The 25,120-nt window shown below is 38.7% G+C and overlaps 1 long non-coding RNA gene across 1 annotated transcript; it reads left to right on the top strand.

The window, feature by feature from the left end:
* The first annotated feature begins 10,862 nt into the window (after positions 1-10,862).
* LOC124881726 lies at positions 10,863-11,515 on the top strand. Its single transcript, XR_007041721.1, has 3 exons — positions 10,863-10,915; positions 11,032-11,169; positions 11,387-11,515. It is a non-coding gene; the product is annotated as an uncharacterized LOC124881726 (long non-coding RNA).
* The last annotated feature ends 13,605 nt before the right edge of the window (positions 11,516-25,120 follow it).

Genomic DNA, 25,120 nt, shown 5'->3' with positions numbered 1-25,120 from the left:
GATGCATCAGTGCCATTCCTGCTGATGGCCGGTACTGCCAGTCTCTGGATCAATACAGTGAGTTTGTTTGGAGTTTGTTGGATTCCCATCAATAAGAAAAACCTTTCTGTAACATTTAATGTCAATGAATAAAGCCAGAGCAGGTCAGGCTTTCACAATACAAACCACAGGAAGATCATTTTTACACATTCCATAACACTAAAGAGCTAAATTCAGAGAGTCATTAAATATACTGGCAGTAATTGAAGAAATATGACTGTTGTCAGCACTGTTGCCTTGCTGCAAGAATGTCCTGGGTGTAGATCACTGTCAGGGCTTTAGAGTCTTCATGTTCTTGCAGTGCATGCGTGTGCTCTCTCTGGGTACTCTGCCTTCCTCTGATAGTCCAAATTCATTTTTGTTAGGTTAATATTATTCTCTAAAGCTCTTAGCAGTGAGTGTATCCATGGCTGTTTTCCTTGTATGTCTATGTGTTGCCTTGTGATAGACTGGCGACCTTCCCAGTGTTTATCCTGCCTCTTGCTTATTAGCTGATGTATGTATGGATGGATGGATGGATGGAGTCTTTTTTTACATGAAGCAAATGAATGTTTATGTATTTTCAAGTTGTTTTTAGCTTTGAAATGTTCCTAAATAGGGCTGCAAGGTGGCATAGTTGGTAGCACTGTTGCCTTGCAGCAAGAAGGTTCTTTGTTCATCTCCTGGCTGGGGATCTTTCTACATGGTGTTTGCATGTTCACCTCGTGCATGTGTGGTTTCTCTTCAGGTGTTCCGGCTTCCTCCCACAGTCCGAAAACATGATTGTCAGGTTAATTGTTCTAAATTGCCCTTAGGTAGGAAAGGGTGTGTGTCTGGTTGTTTGTCCTGTGTGTTGCCCTGCGATGGTCTGGCGACCTGTCAAGGTGATACCCTGCCTCTCACCCGTAAACCGGTGGAGATAGACACCAGCTCCTCCTTGGCCCTGTGTGTAAGAAGCGGAAATAGAAAATGGTTGGATGTTCCTAAATATAATTTTGTGCAACAATTAGATGTTCTCACTTGAACAACAAATGTTTCTATTACTTCAGTGTGAGTAACTTTAATGTCCAAACAAAATTAAGTTGTGTGCATCAGTGCTTTAGTGCTGACTTTAAGTTAAGCACATTCATTTGAAAACAGTGCAAACCGCTATTCAGACATTATTGCAATGATTAAGATAATAGAAATTGTTGAGAAATAACCAGATAGACCTAAACCAGTCTGGAACCTAGTTTAACTGTGAACCAGTTGCTGGATGGAAAAGCAGTAGGATTTTCTAACTGTTGTACTCAGTGACCAAGCCAACAAGAAGTAGATTTGATGAGAAACACACTATTACAGGTGCCAGAAAACCTTTTAATACTGCAGTTGTCACAACCTTTACTATGTGTGGCAGCCATGTTGGATTTTGAGAATGGGGTTAGCCAGCTACCAGTGACTTTCCACTTTGTATTTCTCACTTTGGGTTCTTTCCAACTGATTTTTCTAACTTGGAACATGGAGACTCTGGTTACTAATGGGTGGCATTGTTCCACTGAGAATAAGTGAAAGTGTAAAATTTACTGTGAGAACAAAACCATTTTTCTCAGACACATCAGAGAATGTATTCATATCAAGCAGTTTCTCATTTTCTGCCTTCACCTCTACAGACTTTACATCATGTCCAAGCACCACACCATCAACTCCAGTACCAACAAGTAAGACTGAAAACATGATTATTGTGGATTATTCAGAAAATTGTAAATATTTGAAGGGGCTTCATTATTACTCAGCCTTTTATTCTTCATTTCTTGTTTGATTTCACCCTCTACAGCTCCACCAATGTATAGGTACATGCTTTTTGTTGAGCTGAACTCCACAGATGTTACAGCTGTAGAGAAGCTAAGGAACATCAATTATCCCATCAGCATCAACAGTAACACACAGATCTCTGATGTTAACATCTCTACAGGTAGGACTAAATGAAAGAAGGTTTTAACCTTTGTATGTCAAATTTCAGTTGATTAAGCTTTAGCAAAATATTTGAATCTTAAATAAGCAACATGCAGCATTCCCAGAAACATTGATAAACATCTTTTCACTTTTAGGACTTTTAAGGTTCAGAATATTTTAACATATGAAAAATATAATTAGCATTAATTGTTTTTTATTCAATGTTTTTTCTGCAGTTTGCTCTCCAAGCAACCCTGGTTATCAGTGCAGATGTGAGGATCAGTATCGCTGGTCATGTGACCAGTGTCTAACATATGGATCATGTGACAACATCACTGTTGACACATGTGGATGCATCAGTGCCATTCCTGCTGATGGCCGGTACTGCCAGTCTCTTGATCAATACAGTGAGTTTGTTTGGAGTTTGTTGGATTCCCATCAATAAGAAAAACCTTTCTGTAACATTTAATGTCAATGAATAAAGCCAGAGCAGGTCAGGCTTTCACAATACAAACCACAGGAAGATCATTTTTACACATTCCATAACACTAAAGAGCTAAATTCAGAGAGTCATTAAATATACTGGCAGTAATTGAAGAAATATGACTGTTGTCAGCACTGTTGCCTTGCTGCAAGAATGTCCTGGGTGTAGATCACTGTCAGGGCTTTAGAGTCTTCAAGTTCTTGCAGTGCATGCGTGGGCTCTCTCTGGGTACTCTGCCTTCCTCTGATAGTCCAAATTCATTTTTGTTAGGTTAATATTATTCTCTAAAGCTCTTAGCAGTGAGTGTATCCATGGCTGTTTTCCTTGTATGTCTATGTGTTGCCTTGTGATAGACTGGCGACCTTCCCAGTGTTTATCCTGCCTCTTGCTTATTAGCTGATGGATGGATGGATGGATGGATGGATGGAGTCTTTTTTTACATGAAGCAAATGAATGTTTATGTATTTTCAAGTTGTTTTTAGCTTTGAAATGTTCCTAAATAGGGCTGCAAGGTGGCATAGTGTGTACCACTGTTGCCTTGCAGCAAGAAGGTTCATTGTTCGTCTCCTGGCTGGGGATCTTTCTACATGGTGTTTGCATGTTCACCTCGTGCATGTGTGGTTTCTCTTCAGGTGTTCCGGCTTCCTCCCACAGTCCAAAAACATGATTGTCAGGTTAATTGTTCTAAATTGCCCTTAGGTAGGAAAGGGTGTGTGTCTGGTTGTTTGTCCTGTGTGTTGCCCTGCGATGGTCTGGCGACCTGTCAAGGTGATTCCCTGCCTCTCACCCGTAAACCGGTGGAGATAGACACCAGCTCCTCCTTGGCCCTGTGTGTAAGAAGCGGAAATAGAAAATGGTTGGATGTTCCTAAATATAATTTTGTGCAACAATTAGATGTTCTCACTTGAACAACAAATGTTTCTATTACTTCAGTGTGAGTAACTTTAATGTCCAAACAAAATTAAGTTGTGTGCATCAGTGCTTTAGTGCTGACTTTAAGTTAAACACATTCATTTGAAAACAGTGCAAACTGCTATTCAGACATTATTGCAATGATTAAGATAATAGAAATTGTTGAGAAATAACCAGATAGACCTAAACCAGTCTGGAACCTAGTTTAACTGTGAACCAGTTGCTGGATGGAAAAGCAGTAGGATTTTCTAACTGTTGTACTCAGTGACCAAGCCAACAAGAAGTAGATTTGATGAGAAACAAACTATTACAGGTGCCAGAAAACCTTTTAATACTGCAGTTGTCACAACCTTTACTATGTGTGGCAGCCATGTTGCATTTTGAGAATGGGGTTAGCCAGCTACCAGTGACTTTCCACTTTGTATTTCTGACTTTGGGTTCTTTCCAACTGATTTTTCTAACTTGGAACATGGAGACTCTGGTTACTAATGGGTGGCATTGTTCCACTGAGAATAAGTGAAAGTGTACAATTTACTGTGAGAACAAAACCATTTTTCTCAGACACATCAGAGAATGTATTCATATCAAGCAGTTTCTCATTTTCTGCCTTCACCTTTACAGACTTTACATCATGTCCAAGCACCACACCATCAACTCCAGCACCAACAAGTAAGACTGAAAACCTGATTATTGTGGATTATTCAGAAAATTGTAAATATTTGAAGGGGCTTCATTATTACTCAGCCTTTTATTCTTCATTTCTTGTTTGATTTCACCCTCTACAGCTCCACCAATGTATAGGTACATGCTTTTTGTTGAGCTGAACTCCACAGATGTTACAGCTGTAGAGAAGCTAAGGAACATCAATTATCCCATCAGCATCAACAGTAACACACAGATCTCTGATGTTAACATCTCTACAGGTAGGACTAAATGAAAGAAGGTTTTAACCTTTGTATGTCAAATTTCAGTTGATTAAGCTTTAGCAAAATATTTGAATCTTAAATAAGCAACATGCAGCATTCCCGGAAACATTGATAAACATCTTTTCACTTTTAGGACTTTTAAGGTTCAGAATATTTTAACATATGAAAAATATAATTAGCATTAATTGTTTTTTATTCAATGTTTTTTCTGCAGTTTGCTCTCCAAGCAACCCTGGTTATCAGTGCAGATGTGAGGATCAGTATCGCTGGTCATGTGACCAGTGTCTAACATATGGATCATGTGACAACATCACTGTTGACACATGTGGATGCATCAGTGCCATTCCTGCTGATGGCCGGTACTGCCAGTCTCTGGATCAATACAGTGAGTTTGTTTGGAGTTTGTTGGATTCCCATCAATAAGAAAAACCTTTCTGTAACATTTAATGTCAATGAATAAAGCCAGAGCAGGTCAGGCTTTCACAATACAAACCACAGGAAGATCATTTTTACACATTCCATAACACTAAAGAGCTAAATTCAGAGAGTCATTAAATATACTGGCAGTAATTGAAGAAATATGACTGTTGTCAGCACTGTTGCCTTGCTGCAAGAATGTCCTGGGTGTAGATCACTGTCAGGGCTTTAGAGTCTTCATGTTCTTGCAGTGCATGCGTGGGCTCTCTCTGGGTACTCTGCCTTCCTCTGATAGTCCAAATTCATTTTTGTTAGGTTAATATTATTCTCTAAAGCTCTTAGCAGTGAGTGTATCCATGGCTGTTTTCCTTGTATGTCTATGTGTTGCCTTGTGATAGACTGGCGACCTTCCCAGTGTTTATCCTGCCTCTTGCTTATTAGCTGATGGATGGATGGATGGATGGATGGATGGAGTCTTTTTTTACATGAAGCAAATGAATGTTTATGTATTTTCAAGTTGTTTTTAGCTTTGAAATGTTCCTAAATAGGGCTGCAAGGTGGCATAGTGTGTACCACTGTTGCCTTGCAGCAAGGAGGTTCATTGTTCGTCTCCTGGCTGGGGATCTTTCTACATGGTGTTTGCATGTTCACCTCGTGCATGTGTGGTTTCTCTTCAGGTGTTCCGGCTTCCTCCCACAGTCCGAAAACATGATTGTCAGGTTAATTGTTCTAAATTGCCCTTAGGTAGGAAAGGGTGTGTGTCTGGTTGTTTGTCCTGTGTGTTGCCCTGCGATGGTCTGGCGACCTGTCAAGGTGATACCCTGCCTCTCACCCGTAAACCGGTGGAGATAGACACCAGCTCCTCCTTGGCCCTGTGTGTAAGAAGCGGAAATAGAAAATGGTTGGATGTTCCTAAATATAATTTTGTGCAACAATTAGATGTTCTCACTTGAACAACAAATGTTTCTATTACTTCAGTGTGAGTAACTTTAATAGCCAAACAAAATTAAGTTGTGTGCATCAGTGCTTTAGTGCTGACTTTAAGTTAAACACATTCATTTGAAAACAGTGCAAACCGCTATTCAGACATTATTGCAATGATTAAGATAATAGAAATTGTTGAGAAATAACCAGATAGACCTAAACCAGTCTGGAACCTAGTTTAACTGTGAACCAGTTGCTGGATGGAAAAGCAGTAGGATTTTCTAACTGTTGTACTCAGTGACCAAGCCAACAAGAAGTAGATTTGATGAGAAACAAACTATTACAGGTGCCAGAAAACCTTTTAATACTGCAGTTGTCACAACCTTTACTATGTGTGGCAGCCATGTTGGATTTTGAGAATGGGGTTAGCCAGCTACCAGTGACTTTCCACTTTGTATTTCTCACTTTGGGTTCTTTCCAACTGATTTTTCTAACTTGGAACATGGAGACTCTGGTTACTAATGGGTGGCATTGTTCCACTGAGAATAAGTGAAAGTGTAAAATTTACTGTGAGAACAAAACCATTTTTCTCAGACACATCAGAGAATGTATTCATATCAAGCAGTTTCTCATTTTCTGCCTTCACCTCTACAGACTTTACATCATGTCCAAGCACCACACCATCAACTCCAGTACCAACAAGTAAGACTGAAAACATGATTATTGTGGATTATTCAGAAAATTGTAAATATTTGAAGGGGCTTCATTATTACTCAGCCTTTTATTCTTCATTTCTTGTTTGATTTCACCCTCTACAGCTCCACCAATGTATAGGTACATGCTTTTTGTTGAGCTGAACTCCACAGATGTTACAGCTGTAGAGAAGCTAAGGAACATCAATTATCCCATCAGCATCAACAGTAACACACAGATCTCTGATGTTAACATCTCTACAGGTAGGACTAAATGAAAGAAGGTTTTAACCTTTGTATGTCAAATTTCAGTTGATTAAGCTTTAGCAAAATATTTGAATCTTAAATAAGCAACATGCAGCATTCCCAGAAACATTGATAAACATCTTTTCACTTTTAGGACTTTTAAGGTTCAGAATATTTTAACATATGAAAAATATAATTAGCATTAATTGTTTTTTATTCAATGTTTTTTCTGCAGTTTGCTCTCCAAGCAACCCTGGTTATCAGTGCAGATGTGAGGATCAGTATCGCTGGTCATGTGACCAGTGTCTAACATATGGATCATGTGACAACATCACTGTTGACACATGTGGATGCATCAGTGCCATTCCTGCTGATGGCCGGTACTGCCAGTCTCTGGATCAATACAGTGAGTTTGTTTGGAGTTTGTTGGATTCCCATCAATAAGAAAAACCTTTCTGTAACATTTAATGTCAATGAATAAAGCCAGAGCAGGTCAGGCTTTCACAATACAAACCACAGGAAGATCATTTTTACACATTCCATAACACTAAAGAGCTAAATTCAGAGAGTCATTAAATATACTGGCAGTAATTGAAGAAATATGACTGTTGTCAGCACTGTTGCCTTGCTGCAAGAATGTCCTGGGTGTAGATCACTGTCAGGGCTTTAGAGTCTTCATGTTCTTGCAGTGCATGCGTGGGCTCTCTCTGGGTACTCTGCCTTCCTCTGATAGTCCAAATTCATTTTTGTTAGGTTAATATTATTCTCTAAAGCTCTTAGCAGTGAGTGTATCCATGGCTGTTTTCCTTGTATGTCTATGTGTTGCCTTGTGATAGACTGGCGACCTTCCCAGTGTTTATCCTGCCTCTTGCTTATTAGCTGATGGATGGATGGATGGATGGATGGATGGAGTCTTTTTTTACATGAAGCAAATGAATGTTTATGTATTTTCAAGTTGTTTTTAGCTTTGAAATGTTCCTAAATAGGGCTGCAAGGTGGCATAGTGTGTACCACTGTTGCCTTGCAGCAAGAAGGTTCATTGTTCATCTCCTGGCTGGGGATCTTTCTACATGGTGTTTGCATGTTCACCTCGTGCATGTGTGGTTTCTCTTCAGGTGTTCCGGCTTCCTCCCACAGTCCAAAAACATGATTGTCAGGTTAATTGTTCTAAATTGCCCTTAGGTAGGAAAGGGTGTGTGTCTGGTTGTTTGTCCTGTGTGTTGCCCTGCGATGGTCTGGCGACCTGTCAAGGTGATACCCTGCCTCTCACCCGTAAACCGGTGGAGATAGACACCAGCTCCTCCTTGGCCCTGTGTGTAAGAAGCGGAAATAGAAAATGGTTGGATGTTCCTAAATATAATTTTGTGCAACAATTAGATGTTCTCACTTGAACAACAAATGTTTCTATTACTTCAGTGTGAGTAACTTTAATGTCCAAACAAAATTAAGTTGTGTGCATCAGTGCTTTAGTGCTGACTTTAAGTTAAACACATTCATTTGAAAACAGTGCAAACTGCTATTCAGACATTATTGCAATGATTAAGATAATAGAAATTGTTGAGAAATAACCAGATAGACCTAAACCAGTCTGGAACCTAGTTTAACTGTGAACCAGTTGCTGGATGGAAAAGCAGTAGGATTTTCTAACTGTTGTACTCAGTGACCAAGCCAACAAGAAGTAGATTTGATGAGAAACAAACTATTACAGGTGCCAGAAAACCTTTTAATACTGCAGTTGTCACAACCTTTACTATGTGTGGCAGCCATGTTGCATTTTGAGAATGGGGTTAGCCAGCTACCAGTGACTTTCCACTTTGTATTTCTGACTTTGGGTTCTTTCCAATTGATTTTTCTAACTTGGAACATGGAGACTCTGGTTACTAATGGGTGGCATTGTTCCACTGAGAATAAGTGAAAGTGTAAAATTTACTGTGAGAACAAAACCATTTTTCTTAGACACATCAGAGAATGTATTCATATCAAGCAGTTTCTCATTTTCTGCCTTCACCTTTACAGACTTTACATCATGTCCAAGCACCACACCATCAACTCCAGTACCAACAAGTAAGACTGAAAACATGATTATTGTGGATCAATCAGAAAATTGTAAATATTTGAAGGGGCTTCATTATTACTCAGCCTTTTATTCTTCATTTCTTGTTTGATTTCACCCTCTACAGCTCTACCAATGTATAGGTACATGCTTTTTGTTGAGCTGAACTCCACAGATGTTACAGCTGTAGAGAAGCTAAGGAACATCAATTATCCCATCAGCATCAACAGTAACACACAGATCTCTGATGTTAACATATCTACAGGTAGGACTAAATGAAAGAAGGTTTTAACCTTTGTATGTCAAATTTAAGTTGATTAAGCTTTAGCAAAATATTTGAATCTTAAATAAGCAACATGCAGCATTCCCGGAAACATTGATAAACATCTTTTCACTTTTAGGACTTTTAAGGTTCAGAATATTTTAACATATGAAAAATATAATTAGCATTAATTGTTTTTAATTCAATGTTTTTTCTGCAGTTTGCTCTCCAAGCAACCCTGGTTATCAGTGCAGATGTGAGGATCAGTATCGCTGGTCATGTGACCAGTGTCTAACATATGGATCATGTGACAACATCACTGTTGACACATGTGGATGCATCAGTGCCATTCCTGCTGATGGCCGGTACTGCCAGTCTCTGGATCAATACAGTGAGTTTGTTTGGAGTTTGTTGGATTCCCATCAATAAGAAAAACCTTTCTGTAACATTTAATGTCAATGAATAAAGCCAGAGCAGGTCAGGCTTTCACAATACAAACCACAGGAAGATCATTTTTACACATTCCATAACACTAAAGAGCTAAATTCAGAGAGTCATTAAATATACTGGCAGTAATTGAAGAAATATGACTGTTGTCAGCACTGTTGCCTTGCTGCAAGAATGTCCTGGGTGTAGATCACTGTCAGGGCTTTAGAGTCTTCATGTTCTTGCAGTGCATGCGTGGGCTCTCTCTGGGTACTCTGCCTTCCTCTGATAGTCCAAATTCATTTTTGTTAGGTTAATATTATTCTCTAAAGCTCTTAGCAGTGAGTGTATCCATGGCTGTTTTCCTTGTATGTCTATGTGTTGCCTTGTGATAGACTGGCGACCTTCCCAGTGTTTATCCTGCCTCTTGCTTATTAGCTGATGGATGGATGGATGGATGGATGGATGGAGTCTTTTTTTACATGAAGCAAATGAATGTTTATGTATTTTCAAGTTGTTTTTAGCTTTGAAATGTTCCTAAATAGGGCTGCAAGGTGGCATAGTGTGTACCACTGTTGCCTTGCAGCAAGAAGGTTCATTGTTCGTCTCCTGGCTGGGGATCTTTCTACATGGTGTTTGCATGTTCACCTCGTGCATGTGTGGTTTCTCTTCAGGTGTTCCGGCTTCCTCCCACAGTCCGAAAACATGATTGTCAGGTTAATTGTTCTAAATTGCCCTTAGGTAGGAAAGGGTGTGTGTCTGGTTGTTTGTCCTGTGTGTTGCCCTGCGATGGTCTGGCGACCTGTCAAGGTGATACCCTGCCTCTCACCCGTAAACCGGTGGAGATAGACACCAGCTCCTCCTTGGCCCTGTGTGTAAGAAGCGGAAATAGAAAATGGTTGGATGTTCCTAAATATAATTTTGTGCAACAATTAGATGTTCTCACTTGAACAACAAATGTTTCTATTACTTCAGTGTGAGTAACTTTAATGTCCAAACAAAATTAAGTTGTGTGTATCAGTGCTTTAGTGCTGACTTTAAGTTAAACACATTCATTTGAAAACAGTGCAAACTGCTATTCAGACATTATTGCAATGATTAAGATAATAAAAATTGTTGAGAAATAACCAGATAGACCAAAACCAGTCTGGAACCTAGTTTAACTGTGAACCAGTTGCTGGATGGAAAAGCAGTAGGATTTTCTAACTGTTGTACTCAGTGACCAAGCCAACAAGAAGTAGATTTGATGAGAAACAAACTATTACAGGTGCCAGAAAACCTTTTAATACTGCAGTTGTCACAACCTTTACTGTGTGTGGCAGCCATGTTGGATTTTGAGAATGGGGTTAGCCAGCTACCAGTGACTTTCCACTTTGTATTTCTGACTTTGGGTTCTTTCCAACTGATTTTTCTAACTTGGAACATGGAGACTCTGGTTACTAATGGGTGGCATTGTTCCACTGAGAATAAGTGAAAGTGTAAAGTTTACTGTGAGAACAAAACCATTTTTCTTAGACACATCAGAGAATGTATTCATATCAAGCAGTTTCTCATTTTCTGCCTTCACCTTTACAGACTTTACATCATGTCCAAGCACCACACCATCAACTCCAGTACCAACAAGTAAGACTGAAAACATGATTATTGTGGATCAATCAGAAAATTGTAAATATTTGAAGGGGCTTCATTATTACTCAGCCTTTTATTCTTCATTTCTTGTTTGATTTCACCCTCTACAGCTCTACCAATGTATAGGTACATGCTTTTTGTTGAGCTGAACTCCACAGATGTTACAGCTGTAGAGAAGCTAAGGAACATCAATTATCCCATCAGCATCAACAGTAACACACAGATCTCTGATGTTAACATCTCTACAGGTAGGACTAAATGAAAGAAGGTTTTAACCTTTGTATGTCAAATTTCAGTTGATTAAGCTTTAGCAAAATATTTGAATCTTAAATAAGCAACATGCAGCATTCCCGGAAACATTGATAAACATCTTTTCACTTTTAGGACTTTTAAGGTTCAGAATATTTTAACATATGAAAAATATAATTAGCATTAATTGTTTTTAATTCAATGTTTTTTCTGCAGTTTGCTCTCCAAGCAACCCTGGTTATCAGTGCAGATGTGAGGATCAGTATCGCTGGTCATGTGACCAGTGTCTAACATATGGATCATGTGACAACATCACTGTTGACACATGTGGATGCATCAGTGCCATTCCTGCTGATGGCCGGTACTGCCAGTCTGTGGATCAATACAGTGAGTTTGTTTGGAGTTTGTTGGATTCCCATCAATAAGAAAAACCTTTCTGTAACATTTAATGTCAATGAATAAAGCCAGAGCAGGTCAGGCTTTCACAATACAAACCACAGGAAGATCATTTTTACACATTCCATAACACTAAAGAGCTAAATTCAGAGAGTCATTAAATATACTGGCAGTAATTGAAGACATATGACTGTTGTCAGCACTGTTGCCTTGCTGCAAGAATGTCCTGGGTGTAGATCACTGTCAGGGCTTTAGAGTCTTCATGTTCTTGCAGTGCATGCGTGGGCTCTCTCTGGGTACTCTGCCTTCCTCTGATAGTCCAAATTCATTTTTGTTAGGTTAATATTATTCTCTAACGCTCTTAGCAGTGAGTGTATCCATGGCTGTTTTCCATGTATGTCTATGTGTTGCCTTGTGATAGACTGGCGACCTTCCCAGTTTTTATCCTGCCTCTTGCTTATTAGCTGATGGATGGATGGATGGATGGATGGATGGAGTCTTTTTTTACATGAAGCAAATTAATGTTTATGTATTTTCAAGTTGTTTTTAGCTTTGAAATGTTCCTAAATAGGGCTGCAAGGTGGCATAGTGTGTAACACTGTTGCCTTGCAGCAAGAAGGTTCATTGTTCGTCTCCTGGCTGGGGATCTTTCTACATGGTGTTTGCATGTTCACCTCGTGCATGTGTGGTTTCTCTTCAGGTGTTCCGGCTTCCTCCCACAGTCCGAAAACATGATTGTCAGGTTAATTGTTCTAAATTGCCCTTAGGTAGGAAAGGGTGTGTGTCTGGTTGTTTGTCCTGTGTGTTGCCCTGCGATGGGCTGGCGACCTGTCAAGGTGATACCCTGCCTCTCACCCGTAAACCGGTGGAGATAGACACCAGCTCCTCCTTGGCCCTGTGTGTAAGAAGCGGAAATAGAAAATGGTTGGATGTTCCTAAATATAATTTTGTGCAACAATTAGATGTTCTCACTTGAACAACAAATGTTTCTATTACTTCAGTGTGAGTAACTTTAATGTCCAAACAAAATTAAGTTGTGTGCATCAGTGCTTTAGTGCTGACTTTAAGTTAAACACATTCATTTGAAAACAGTGCAAACTGCTATTCAGACATTATTGCAATGATTAAGATAATAAAAATTGTTGAGAAATAACCAGATAGACCTAAACCAGTCTGGAACCTAGTTTAACTGTGAACCAGTTGCTGGATGGAAAAGCAGTAGGATTTTCTAACTGTTGTACTCAGTGACCAAGCCAACAAGAAGTAGATTTGATGAGAAACAAACTATTACAGGTGCCAGAAAACCTTTTAATACTGCAGTTGTCACAACCTTTACTATGTGTGGCAGCCATGTTGGATTTTGAGAATGGGGTTAGCCAGCTACCAGTGACTTTCCACTTTGTATTTCTGACTTTGGGTTCTTTCCAACTGATTTTTCTAACTTGGAACATGGAGACTCTGGTTACTAATGGGTGGCATTGTTCCACTGAGAATAAGTGAAAGTGTAAAGTTTACTGTGAGAACAAAACCATTTTTCTTAGACACATCAGAGAATGTATTCATATCAAGCAGTTTCTCATTTTCTGCCTTCACCTTTACAGACTTTACATCATGTCCAAGCACCACACCATCAACTCCAGTACCAACAAGTAAGACTGAAAACATGATTATTGTGGATCAATCAGAAAATTGTAAATATTTGAAGGGGCTTTATTATTACTCAGCCTTTTATTCTTCATTTCTTGTTTGATTTCACCCTCTACAGCTCTACCAATGTATAGGTACATGCTTTTTGTTGAGCTGAACTCCACAGATGTTACAGCTGTAGAGAAGCTAAGGAACATCAATTATCCCATCAGCATCAACAGTAACACACAGATCTCTGATGTTAACATCTCTACAGGTAGGACTAAATGAAAGAAGGTTTTAACCTTTGTATGTCAAATTTAAGTTGATTAAGCTTTAGCAAAATATTTGAATCTTAAATAAGCAACATGCAGCATTCCCGGAAACATTGATAAACATCTTTTCACTTTTAGGACTTTTAAGGTTCAGAATATTTTAACATATGAAAAATATAATTAGCATTAATTGATTTTAATTCAATGTTTTTTCTGCAGTTTGCTCTCCAAGCAACCCTGGTTATCAGTGCAGATGTGAGGATCAGTATCGCTGGTCATGTGACCAGTGTCTAACATATGGATCATGTGACAACATCACTGTTGACACATGTGGATGCATCAGTGCCATTCCTGCTGATGGCCGGTACTGCCAGTCTGTGGATCAATACAGTGAGTTTGTTTGGAGTTTGTTGGATTCCCATCAATAAGAAAAACCTTTCTGTAACATTTAATGTCAATGAATAAAGCCAGAGCAGGTCAGGCTTTCACAATACAAACCACAGGAAGATCATTTTTACACATTCCATAACACTAAAGAGCTAAATTCAGAGAGTCATTAAATATACTGGCAGTAATTGAAGAAATATGACTATTGTCAGCACTGTTGCCTTGCTGCAAGAATGTCCTGGGTGTAGATCACTGTCAGGGCTTTAGAGTCTTCATGTTCTTGCAGTGCATGCGTCGGCTCTTTCTGGGTACTCTACCTTCCTCTGATAGTCCAAATTCATTTTTGTTAGGTTAATATTATTCTCTAAAGCTCTTAGCAGTGAGTGTATCCATGGCTGTTTTCCATGTATGTCTATGTGTTGCCTTGTTATAGACTGGCGACCTTCCCAGTTTTTATCCTGCCTCTTGCTTATTAGCTGATGGATGGATGGATGGATGGATGGATGGAGTCTTTTTTTACATGAAGCAAATGAATGTTTATGTATTTTCAAGTTGTTTTTAGCTTTGAAATGTTCCTAAATAGGGCTGCAAGGTCGCATAGTTGGTACCACTGTTGCCTTGCAGCAAGAAGGTTCATTGTTCGTCTCCTGGCTGGGGATCTTTCTACATGGTGTTTGCATGTTCACCTCGTGCATGTGTGGTTTCTCTTCAGGTGTTCTGGCTTCCTCCCACAGTCCAAAAACATGATTGTCAGGTTAATTGTTCTAAATTGCCCTTAGGTAGGAAAGGGTGTGTGTCTGGTTATTTGTCCTGTGTGTTGCCCTGCGATGGGCTGGCGACCTGTCAAGGTGATACCCCGCCTCTCACCCGTAAACCGGTGGAGATAGACACCAGCTCCTCCTTGGCCCTGTGTGTAAGAAGCGGAAATAGAAAATGGTTGGATGTTCCTAAATATAATTTTGTGCAACAATTAGATGTTCTCACTTGAACAACAAATGTTTCTATTACTTCAGTGTGAGTAACTTTAATGTCCAAACAAAATTAAGTTGTGTGTATCAGTGCTTTAGTGCTGACTTTAAGTTAAGCACATTCATTTGAAAACAGTGCAAACCGCTATTCAGACATTATTGCAATGATTAAGATAATAGAAATTGTTGAGAAATAACCAGATAGACCTAAACCAGTCTGGAACCTAGTTTAACTGTGAACCAGTTGCTGGATGGAAAAGCAGTAGGATTTTCTAACTGTTGTACTCTGTGACCAAGCCAACAAGAATTAGATTTGATGAGAAACAAACTATTACAGGTGCCAGAAAACCTTTTAATGCTGCAGTTGTCACAACCTTTACTATGTGTGGCAGCCATGTTGCATTTTGAGAATGGGGTTAGCCAGCTACCAGTGACTTTCCACTTTGTATTTCTGACTTTGGGTTCTTTCCAATTGATTTTTTTAACTTGGAACATGGAGACTCTGGTTACTAATGGGTGGCATTGTTCCACTGAGAATAAGTGAAAGTGTAAAATTTACTGTGAGAACAAAACCATTTTTCTTAGACTCATCAGAGAATGTATTCATATCAAGCAGTTTCTCATTTTCTGCCTTCACCTCTACAGACTTTACATCATGTCCAAGCACCACACCATCAACTCCAGTACCAACAAGTAAGACTGAAAACATGATTATTGTGGATCATTCAGCAAATTGTAAATATTTGAAGGGGCTTCATTATTACTCAGCCTTTTATTCTTCATTTCTTGTTTGATTTCACCCTCTACAGCTCTACCAATGTATAGGTACATGCTTTTTGTTGAGCTGAACTCCACAGATGTTACAGCTGTAGAGAAGCTAAGGAACATCAATTATCCCATCAGCATCAACAGTAACACACAGATCTCTGATGTTAACATCTCTACAGGTAGGACTAAATGAAAGAAGGTTTTAACCTTTGTATGTCAAATTTCAGTTGATTAAGGTTTAGCAAAATATTTGAATCTTAAATAAGCAACATGCAGCATTCCCGGAAACATTGATAAACATGTTTTCACTTTTAGGACTTTTAAGGTTCAGAATATTTTAACATATGAAAAATATAATTAGCATTAATTGTTTTTTATTCAATGTTTTTTCTGCAGTTTGCTCTCCAAGCAACCCTGGTTATCAGTGCAGATGTGAGGATCAGTATCGCTGGTCATGTGACCAGTGTCTAACATATGGATCATGTGACAACATCACTGATGACACATGTGGATGCATCAGTGCCATTCCTGCTGATGGCCGGTACTGCCAGTCTCTGGATCAATACAGTGAGTTTGTTTTCAGTTGCTCTTAATTTTTCTGTGTCCCCAATGTGTGTACATATTTACATACCTATTTCCTTCTGTCGTTCCTTGGTGTGAAATTGATGTTCAGCTTCAGAACATAGTGAGTATTTCTCATTTATAATAAAATTAGCCCATCTCTCATTTCCAATAAATCAACAACCCACCAGTCACATGACGAACTCATACCACCTGAGCCCTAGTCACCCCAGAGAGGGTGACATCATGTTTAAAAATCTGCTTTTTATATTTACCCTGGTAATTTGTAATTAATTTTAAATTTTGTTTCATGAACTCACAACATTTAAGTTTGCAAGAGGGCAATTCAATTTTCACTTCACTGTATATCATATCTAATCCATCTAATACCATCTAATCATAAGTTTTCCTTTTATTTTTTTCCTTACCAACATTTTCTTTTGATAAATGTTTTGAGATGAGATGATTTTACCTTACCATTCCAGTGTCATCATGCCATTGACAATTGCCCAACAGATTTACTTTCACAAGTGGAGCATTGTTCTAATGCCCTTGTTCCTAAATTACCTGTTTGTTAGTCACATCCTGTACATGCTCATCTCTTACTGACTTCTCTTTAAGCCTTTAAAACCTTTCTTTTATTTAGAGTACATTAACAGTAACTGTATTCTTAACTGAACAGAACTGATTACTAGATTTAACTTTATTTTTAAAAACAGTTAATTCACTTTAATAGTCACACATTACACATATGGTAAATGGAGTGAACTTATAGCGCCTTTCCAGTCATATCGACCACTCAAAGTGCTTTACACTAGAGCCACATTCACCCATTCGCACTCACTAACTTGCACACATTTATACTCCAATACGCAGATAGATAGGCCACTTGAGGTTAAGTGCCTTGACTGGGTACATCGACATGTGGCAGGAGGAAGATGGAATCAAGCCCAGAAACTAAACACAAAACATAGTTCTTGCAAATTGATAGATTTCATTCTAAAAATAATTTGAAATAATTGAATAATTGCTGCATGGTGGTGCAGTTGGTAGCACTGTTGCCTTGCAGAAAGAAGGTCCTAGGTTCGCCTCCTGGCCGAGGGAGTTTGCATGTTCTCCGTGGGTTTTCTCCTCCTTCCTCCCACAGACCAAAAACATGACTGTTGGGTTAATTGGTCTCGCTAAATTTCTCTTAGGTGTAACTGAGTGTCTGCATGGTTGTTTGTCCTGTGTGTGTCTGTGTTGCCCTGCGATGGACTGGCGACCTGTCCAGGGTGTACCCTGCCTCCTGCCCATCGACTGCTGGATATAGGCACCAGCTTCCCCGTCACCCACTATGGAAGAAGCAGTGGAAAATGACTGACTGAATAAATAAAAATTCTAACTTAAAGCTTATTCCTTTTCAAAAATGAATTATAGGGAAATTGTTCACTCTGCATTACTCACTTTGTTTTCTTCTTTAAAATCAGATGCCAAACATCTTGATTGGTTTTAAATGAAATGCTGCTGATTATATGATGGTCCATGTAAAACTAAAGTTCTTTTACACAATTTTGCACAATTTTTGAAATGGTTCAATATCTTTGAAAATCGTTCCGAGCACCCAGGGCATTGTTCTGAACTGGTTTACCTCCCACGCACTTAGGTACTTCTACAAGCACTTAGGTACTTCTTTAATAACTATCAAACATTGCTATCTGCTGTTGAGAAAAAATACATAACAGTTATTTGCCTTTGGCTTGAATGTAAAATAGCCATAGACAACACAACATAGGGTCAAATAGTCAAATATTTACCACGTAAAAATAAATCTATAATTTACCACATTTTGCTATTTTCATAACCTTCTAAAAAGCTCTTGAGTTAGGAAAAAATATTTAAAATATTTTAAAATAATATAAAGAAATATGCTGCAGTTATGCAAATCTGAGCAAACTTACACAAAGCTGTTGATCTGCAGATGTGGCCCTATCACTGAATAAAAATGTACTCACTAAATACTCAACAAAATAACCTTTTGATAATACTTTCGATAATATTTTGATGTTTTTCTCTCTGTGTCTGTTCAGACTTCACAGCATGCCCTCCAGCATCAACAACTGTAGTACCAACAAGTAAGACTTAAACTTTATAAGATTGAAACACAGGATCATGTGTAAGTAAAATGTATGCTCTACACCTACTCTAGATTCATTTCTGTATTTTTATTTTTTTATTTTTTCTTTACTTGCAACCTCAACAGTTATACCGGAAATCCATCAGTACCTGCTTTCTATAGAGCTGAATACCACAGATGTTAGAGCTGTAGAAAAGATGAGAAACATCAGCTTCCCCATTGGTTTCATCAGCCTTGTACTGATACAATTTTCATAATAATGTCTTCATTGTATCCTTATAGATATAGAACAGGATACTGCATAGCCAAATGTCAGTTGCCTTTACTTAGATGAAATTTATACATTTAACATCTCCCTTTTCTCAATGCAAATTTTGAAAAATAGCATTGTATAGAGACCTTTTGTTGGATTTTATTAGTCTTGAGACTCTGGCTCCACATCAGATCAATCTCTCTGGGCTCCTTTGTTTAGCTCCATCACAATAGTGGAGGACCTTTGGCTTCATCTTGCGGGGCATTATTGGTGATATGGGGTGGTGTCTGGTTTTGGGAAATCTAGGGTGTCCCTGGATTGGGGTTGCTGGAGGCTCCACTGCCGGGGACTATGGTTCCCACCGGTGGTGGGTTTTGGTGCCTCTTGGGGGTGGCATCCAGTAGCTCCATGTGATCCTTTTGGGGAGTCTGTGCCGGTAGACATAGGTAATTGGCCCGGTGGCTGTGCTGCCCCTGGGTAGGTCTGGTGTGGGCTCAGGGTTCCTGGGGCGTGTTGCCTGGCTGGTGCTGGCAATTATGGTTCATTTATGTCTATGGGGTGTGCATGTGCCTACATTACGCTGGCTGGGGATTTGCATTAAGGTTGGCCTACCATTTTGGGTCTGGTGTGACTTATTGGCCGCCTTGGTGTTGGTATGGGGTGTGTTTGTTGTTCTGCTGGCCTAGTTATGGGTCGGAGTCCAGTGCCAGGCTGGGGGCCATTGAAGCCTGGGGACTATGTAAGTTCTGTTTCATAGGTTTCAGGGTGTGTGGGTGTTGTGGTCATGTAGCCTCTTTTGCGCTGTGTATCCTTGTTGCGCTGGGCTGACTGGTCGGCTGTTGGAGTGGGGCTGTGCTCTTGGTCACCGCTGTGTGCTTCTGGCTGGTTCATCTTCAGTATAGATCATGACTATTTTCGTCTGCGGACTGAGTGTTGGGGCTGGGGACCAGGGTTTGAGGGTTAGGGCTGTTTTGGGGGGGGGTTGGTCCTGGTTTTCGGTTGGTACTCAGAGCTCGAAGCCCATCCCTAGCCTAGAACTCTGGATGTGCAGGTGACTCCCTCCCTCCCTTTGTGGATCTTGGCAAACAGGTATGCCTCTTGGGGTCAACTGGGGAGCTGTCCCCAAAACTCATTCATTTTGCCCCCCAGTGTTTCCCTCCCCATCTCCCAGACACCTACATTTGCCCGCTCCATCACAATACCACTCCCCTATCACTCCAGGGGGAGTGGGGGAGGATCTATTTAATTAGCCTCAAATCTGGTGCCTATGCCCAACTCTTGTTGTAAGGTTGCTTGTAGACATTGAGGGTTCTGGGTGGGGTGGGTGGGGGGTGTGGTAGTGTTAGTCTGGGCTGGGGTTGGGTGCGGGTCTCAGGGGTTGATTTAGGCCCGGACTGGCATTTCAGTTCCCTCAGGTTTGGCCGGGCAGTGTGTGATGACGATTGTGGGTATGGCTTCGCTTTGGTGGAGGTTGAAGCTGGGTGGGTGGGGTGGTGAAGTGTGTCTTGTACCTGCATTGGGGTGGCTAGTGAGTGGTACTCAGCCTGGGGCTGTTGTCTGACACGGTGTGGGTACCCAGCTTCTTTTTTATATATTTATTATTCTTTTTTTGTTGTTTCGGGCTGTGGCTGCTACCATTGGTCAGATGGATGGGTGGGCTTGGCAGTGTGCTGCTCTCAGGGGGTGTTTTGGTATGCAAAAGCAATACTGTAAGAGTTACTTTTAATTGAAGTAAGTAACCAATCCCAACTTGTAAAAAACTTTCACACAATAACGATCCATCACTTGGTCTTGTCCCAGACCAAGAGAAATTGACTCTAATTACAACTGCTTATCACTCGGTTTCAAATTGATCCAGTGTATGCAAGAGTTCATAGACTAAGTATGTCTATGGAATAAAATGATTGCTTAATTCGCATTTAGCAAAATAGACACCCTGAGATTCCTGAATTAGATACCTTCCTCTCCATGACTATGCCTTGAGATCCTGTCCATGAACAATACAAACAAAACTGGGAACAAAGAGCAACCCTGGATAAATCCACACTTGAAACAAGTTTGAATTTGTGTCAAGAATACAGACACATGCCTTACTTTGTTTATAAAGGGACAAGATAGCCCTTATGGGCACTCCTGGCACCTTGATTAAAGGGCGTAGTATTATCTCTCACCTTGTACTAATGCAGCACACCCCACAAAATGCTTTAGGGAACACAGTCATAGACCTTTTCCAGATTCCCAAAATACATGTAAAGTGGACAGCCAAACTCTCAGCGAGGGTTACATGGAAAGGATGAAAGCCACACTTATGCATGCGAGGTTCCACGATTTGTCGGAGCCTTCATTCCAACACCCTAAAACAGTCTTTCCTAAAAAAAGCTGAATGTGTAATCCCTAAATAGTTGAATCAAACCCTTTGGTCCCATTTTTAAAAAAAGTTAACACTATCGTGAAATGCAATTACATGGGGAATGTGCTAAAATAGATCCCCACATATATTCCCCTCTGCACCATACTACACTTTACACAAGTGTTGTTCTTCTGGCTATTACAAACCCAGAGAAATATAAACATACTTTACACCACTGCATTCATTGCTTTGGATTACTCTTGGTAATGTAAAGATTACAAGCAGGTCCTGACTTCCATGAAGGTCTCTCTGCACTGTCTCTGAGCTACTCTGAAAGCCATGGTTTGCTTTCATTTACAGTACAGTATAGTATGTTCATATATTAACCCCATACATTGCAACATATAACCTAATCTGCACCACAAATGGGAATGGGATACCCTGATAACTACTGTAAGAGTAAAGCACTTTAGTACAGTAAGCAATAAAAAGTGCCATAGGAAAAACTTAGCGGTTCTCACTCTGAAAGATCCTAATGATTAAGTCTACCCTAGCCTCAATGTTGTGATTCGGTTTAAATTTTTGTCTGATTTATTGCCATGCCATGATTTATGATATGGGCTATCACCACAGCTCTGACTTCATTGAAGGCCCTTGTACTCTGTCACTTCCTTGGTACCTGGCCTAAATATCCGTGTGCACATCTGAGATGTTGTGGTGGTCCCCTAAAGTGTACATGTCCATTACATCAAATATTACACCTCATTTTTAATCACACCACCATGTGACTAGCATCAATAATGTTTATGGCAGTAAATCTCATACCCTGATTATTTACTGATGTTACTGTACAAGAGTGAGCCCCAGTTTGCTTAATATGATTTTTATTGAGGAATGCAACAGTTAATTGTTATTTTGAGCAGTAGTACAAATTTATAATTTAAATACTGAAATTAAATGTTTAGATAGTCATCTAAAATGTCATCTAAAACTCAATATTAGATATAGGTATTTGGTTGTAAGATGTTTTATTTTACAGATTCAACAACAGATGCCACCATCATGACAACACCTATAGCAACACCTGTGACAAGTAAGAGCTTCTATAAACTGTTGTGCATTTTCTAGCTAAGAGCAGGCTGTAGATGATAGAATTAAAGTGGTTGCTGTGGATGAGTTGGCTTTGATAACAGACGGTAAAGAAAGGGTTGAGCTAAACTCACCACTTATTGCTGCTATGCAACACTTTCTTCTGCATGAACTAGCAAACTGCGTTAAAAACCACCTGTCCGACTTCCTCTTCAGTAAAGAATAAAGGAAATTAGACAATTCTGTAATAATTCAACGTTTTACAGCTCATCACCTTAAGATTAAGAAGAAAATGGAATCATGTCATTGTTTCAAGGCTGTGCATTAAAACATTTACAGATACAGTCAGTTTGTCCTAGGAAACAATATAGTCTATACTAACTGTGTGTTTTACATCAAGTTTGTGAAGTTGAAAATAAAGTAAAAAAAATGTTTTTTACAGTGCATTTTGACTTAATTCTTGGTATTTAAATGTTGCTAAAATACATATTTGTCACTTAAATCAAAAATGACAGCAATGTATCACATAAACAGAACCAATATTCTGGTAAATACTTAATGGTAAATACTTAATGTAAACAAATGTGACATGCAATGGAAGGTTGTTATCTAACTTTAAAACTATCCAGTAATTAACCTTTGAGGCTTGGGGCAAAAGTCCCTCAGATGTTTTAAATGAAACCTAAAGGATGAGATGTTTCTATGGGCAGTTTCAATACCTTTTATTTACAGATTCAACACCTGAAGCGACAACCTTCACTGTCACCAACGTGATATCACCTGTGACCAGTAAGGCCTTTGATGAAGCTCGATCTCTGTAATCCCAGGTCCACATTAGTAAAGATAACTGTAATTGTAAATATTAACTTGAAACTAGTTTCTATGAGTAACCTGGTTGGCTATAAAACACAGAACCTCATACTACTTAAATCTATTTACAGTTATATATAGATAATAAATTAGTTTTATTTGTGCTCTCAAGCAGATTAGAAAATACATAGAAATTGTAACATTGAATATTTCGTACAATAGATATAAATTAAGGTATTTAATGCTAACTAGTTAAACTGTACATAATTGATTCTAATTTTAGCCACTAGTTTCAGCACTTTGTGCTGAAATGTTGCATCGCAAACACCTGTAGTTACAAGAGAGCATTTAGTAGAATGTAACAGATTGTATATGTCATTTGAATACTTATTTACTATTATTCGAAGAAATAAAGAACAACTGTATCCATAAAAGGTGAAAGTTTCTGAAAATAAAGTAGAACAAAATTTTTAGAGTGGATCTAGACATTCGAAGAACTTAAGAGCAACTGTATCAATAAACGGTGAAAACCTCTTTGTTTTTCAGACTCAACACCAGCTGCTCAAACCACCATGAACATTACAACAGCAACAACAGAACAAGTAACAAGTAAGGGCTTTAAAGTATTTGTTGGGTTAATTTTCTTAAGTAGTTCTTGGCGATACAAATTATTACCTTTGTTTATTATGCGTGTGATATTTATTATTATACGACCAATGAAGTTGTATTTGTAGAACTGAAGATCAATATTAGATATAGGTGTTTGGTTGTAATATATTTTATTTTACAGATTCAACAACATATGCCACAACCATGACAACACCTATAGCAACACCTGTGACAAGTAAGAGCTTCTATAAACTGTTGTGTATTTTCTAGCTAAGAGAAGGCTACAGGTGTTGGAATTAAAGTGGTCGCTGTGGCTGAGTTGGCTTTCATAACATACTGTAAAGAAACAGTTGTGCTAAACTCACCACCTATTTCTGCTATTTCTCCTGCATGAAATAGCAAACTGCATTAACAACCACCTGTCTGACTTCCTCTTCAGTAAAGAGTAAAGGAAATAAGACTATTCAGTATTAATTCAACTTTTTAAGATTGAGAGGAATATGGATCCATGTCATTGTTTTAAGGTTGTGTGTTAAAAATTGTACAGATACAGTCAATTTGATCTAGGAAACAATATAATTTATGTTAATTGTGTGTTTTACTATAACTTTGTAAATTTGAAAATGAAGTACAAAAAACAATTTTTTATATTGAATTTGGACATGATTGTGGGTATTTAAATGTTGCTGAAATAGCTACAAATTTGTCACTAAAAGTAAAAATGACACAAATGCATCACATATAAAGAACCTTTGACCTAATATTGTGGCAAATAATTAATGTAAATAAATGTGAATTACACAGGGAGTTTAGATTCAGCTTCACTTCCTATAATTTGTCTGTTGCTATATAGACTCAAAAGGGATTTACAAGGATTTGCTATATAACTTTAAATGTATCTAGTAATTCATTTTTAATGCTTGGAGCAAAAGTTGCTCACATGTTTTAAAAGAAACCTAAAGGATGATATATTTCTATGGTCAGTTTTAATACCTTTCATTTACAGATTCAACACCTGAGGCGACAACCTTCACTGTCACCAGCATGGCTACAACACCTGTGACAAGTAAGGCCTTTGATGAAGCTGCTGCTCTGTAATCCCAGGTCCACATTTGACTGTAAAGATTAACTTGAAACTAGTTACTATGGGTGACCTGGTTGGTTATAAAACATGGAACCTCATACTTCTTGAATCTATTTACAGTTATATATAGAAAATAAATTAATATTGTTTGTTCTCTCAAACAGATTGAAAATTACATAGTGATTGTTCATTTGAATATATTACATAGAATAGGTATAAATTAAGGTCTTTAATGCTAATTAGTTCAACTGTTCATAATTTAATCTAATTTTAGCCACTAGTTGGTGGCAAAATGCTTCCCATATGATCCTCGGTTTGTGTTGAAAAAGCTTCAACATGCATAAGTGGCATACATACACCACCTGGGCTATGGGGTGGGTTAAAACTTTAGTGGCAATAAACTAGAGAGGGTTAAACAACTAGCTAATGACTATATAACTGGCCAAACTATTAGTATGTTTGATAAACTCAATGTATGTTGTTACAGGGTAACCATTTCCTCTGTATCGATCCTCGTATTGTATCAGTAACAAATGTTAGATTTATTTTTCATAAGAGTTCAACTGGATGAGTCGGGCTTTGTTTAATTCTTTTAAAATAAAGCACAGCGTCTTCTGATGAAAAATATCAAACATTATATTATTTTAAATCTGTTGCG

This window comes from Girardinichthys multiradiatus, chromosome 15 (genome assembly GCF_021462225.1).
Source record: "Girardinichthys multiradiatus isolate DD_20200921_A chromosome 15, DD_fGirMul_XY1, whole genome shotgun sequence".
NCBI classification, from domain to species: Eukaryota; Metazoa; Chordata; class Actinopteri; order Cyprinodontiformes; family Goodeidae; genus Girardinichthys; species Girardinichthys multiradiatus.
This window is presented reverse-complemented; position numbering and strand designations above follow the sequence as displayed.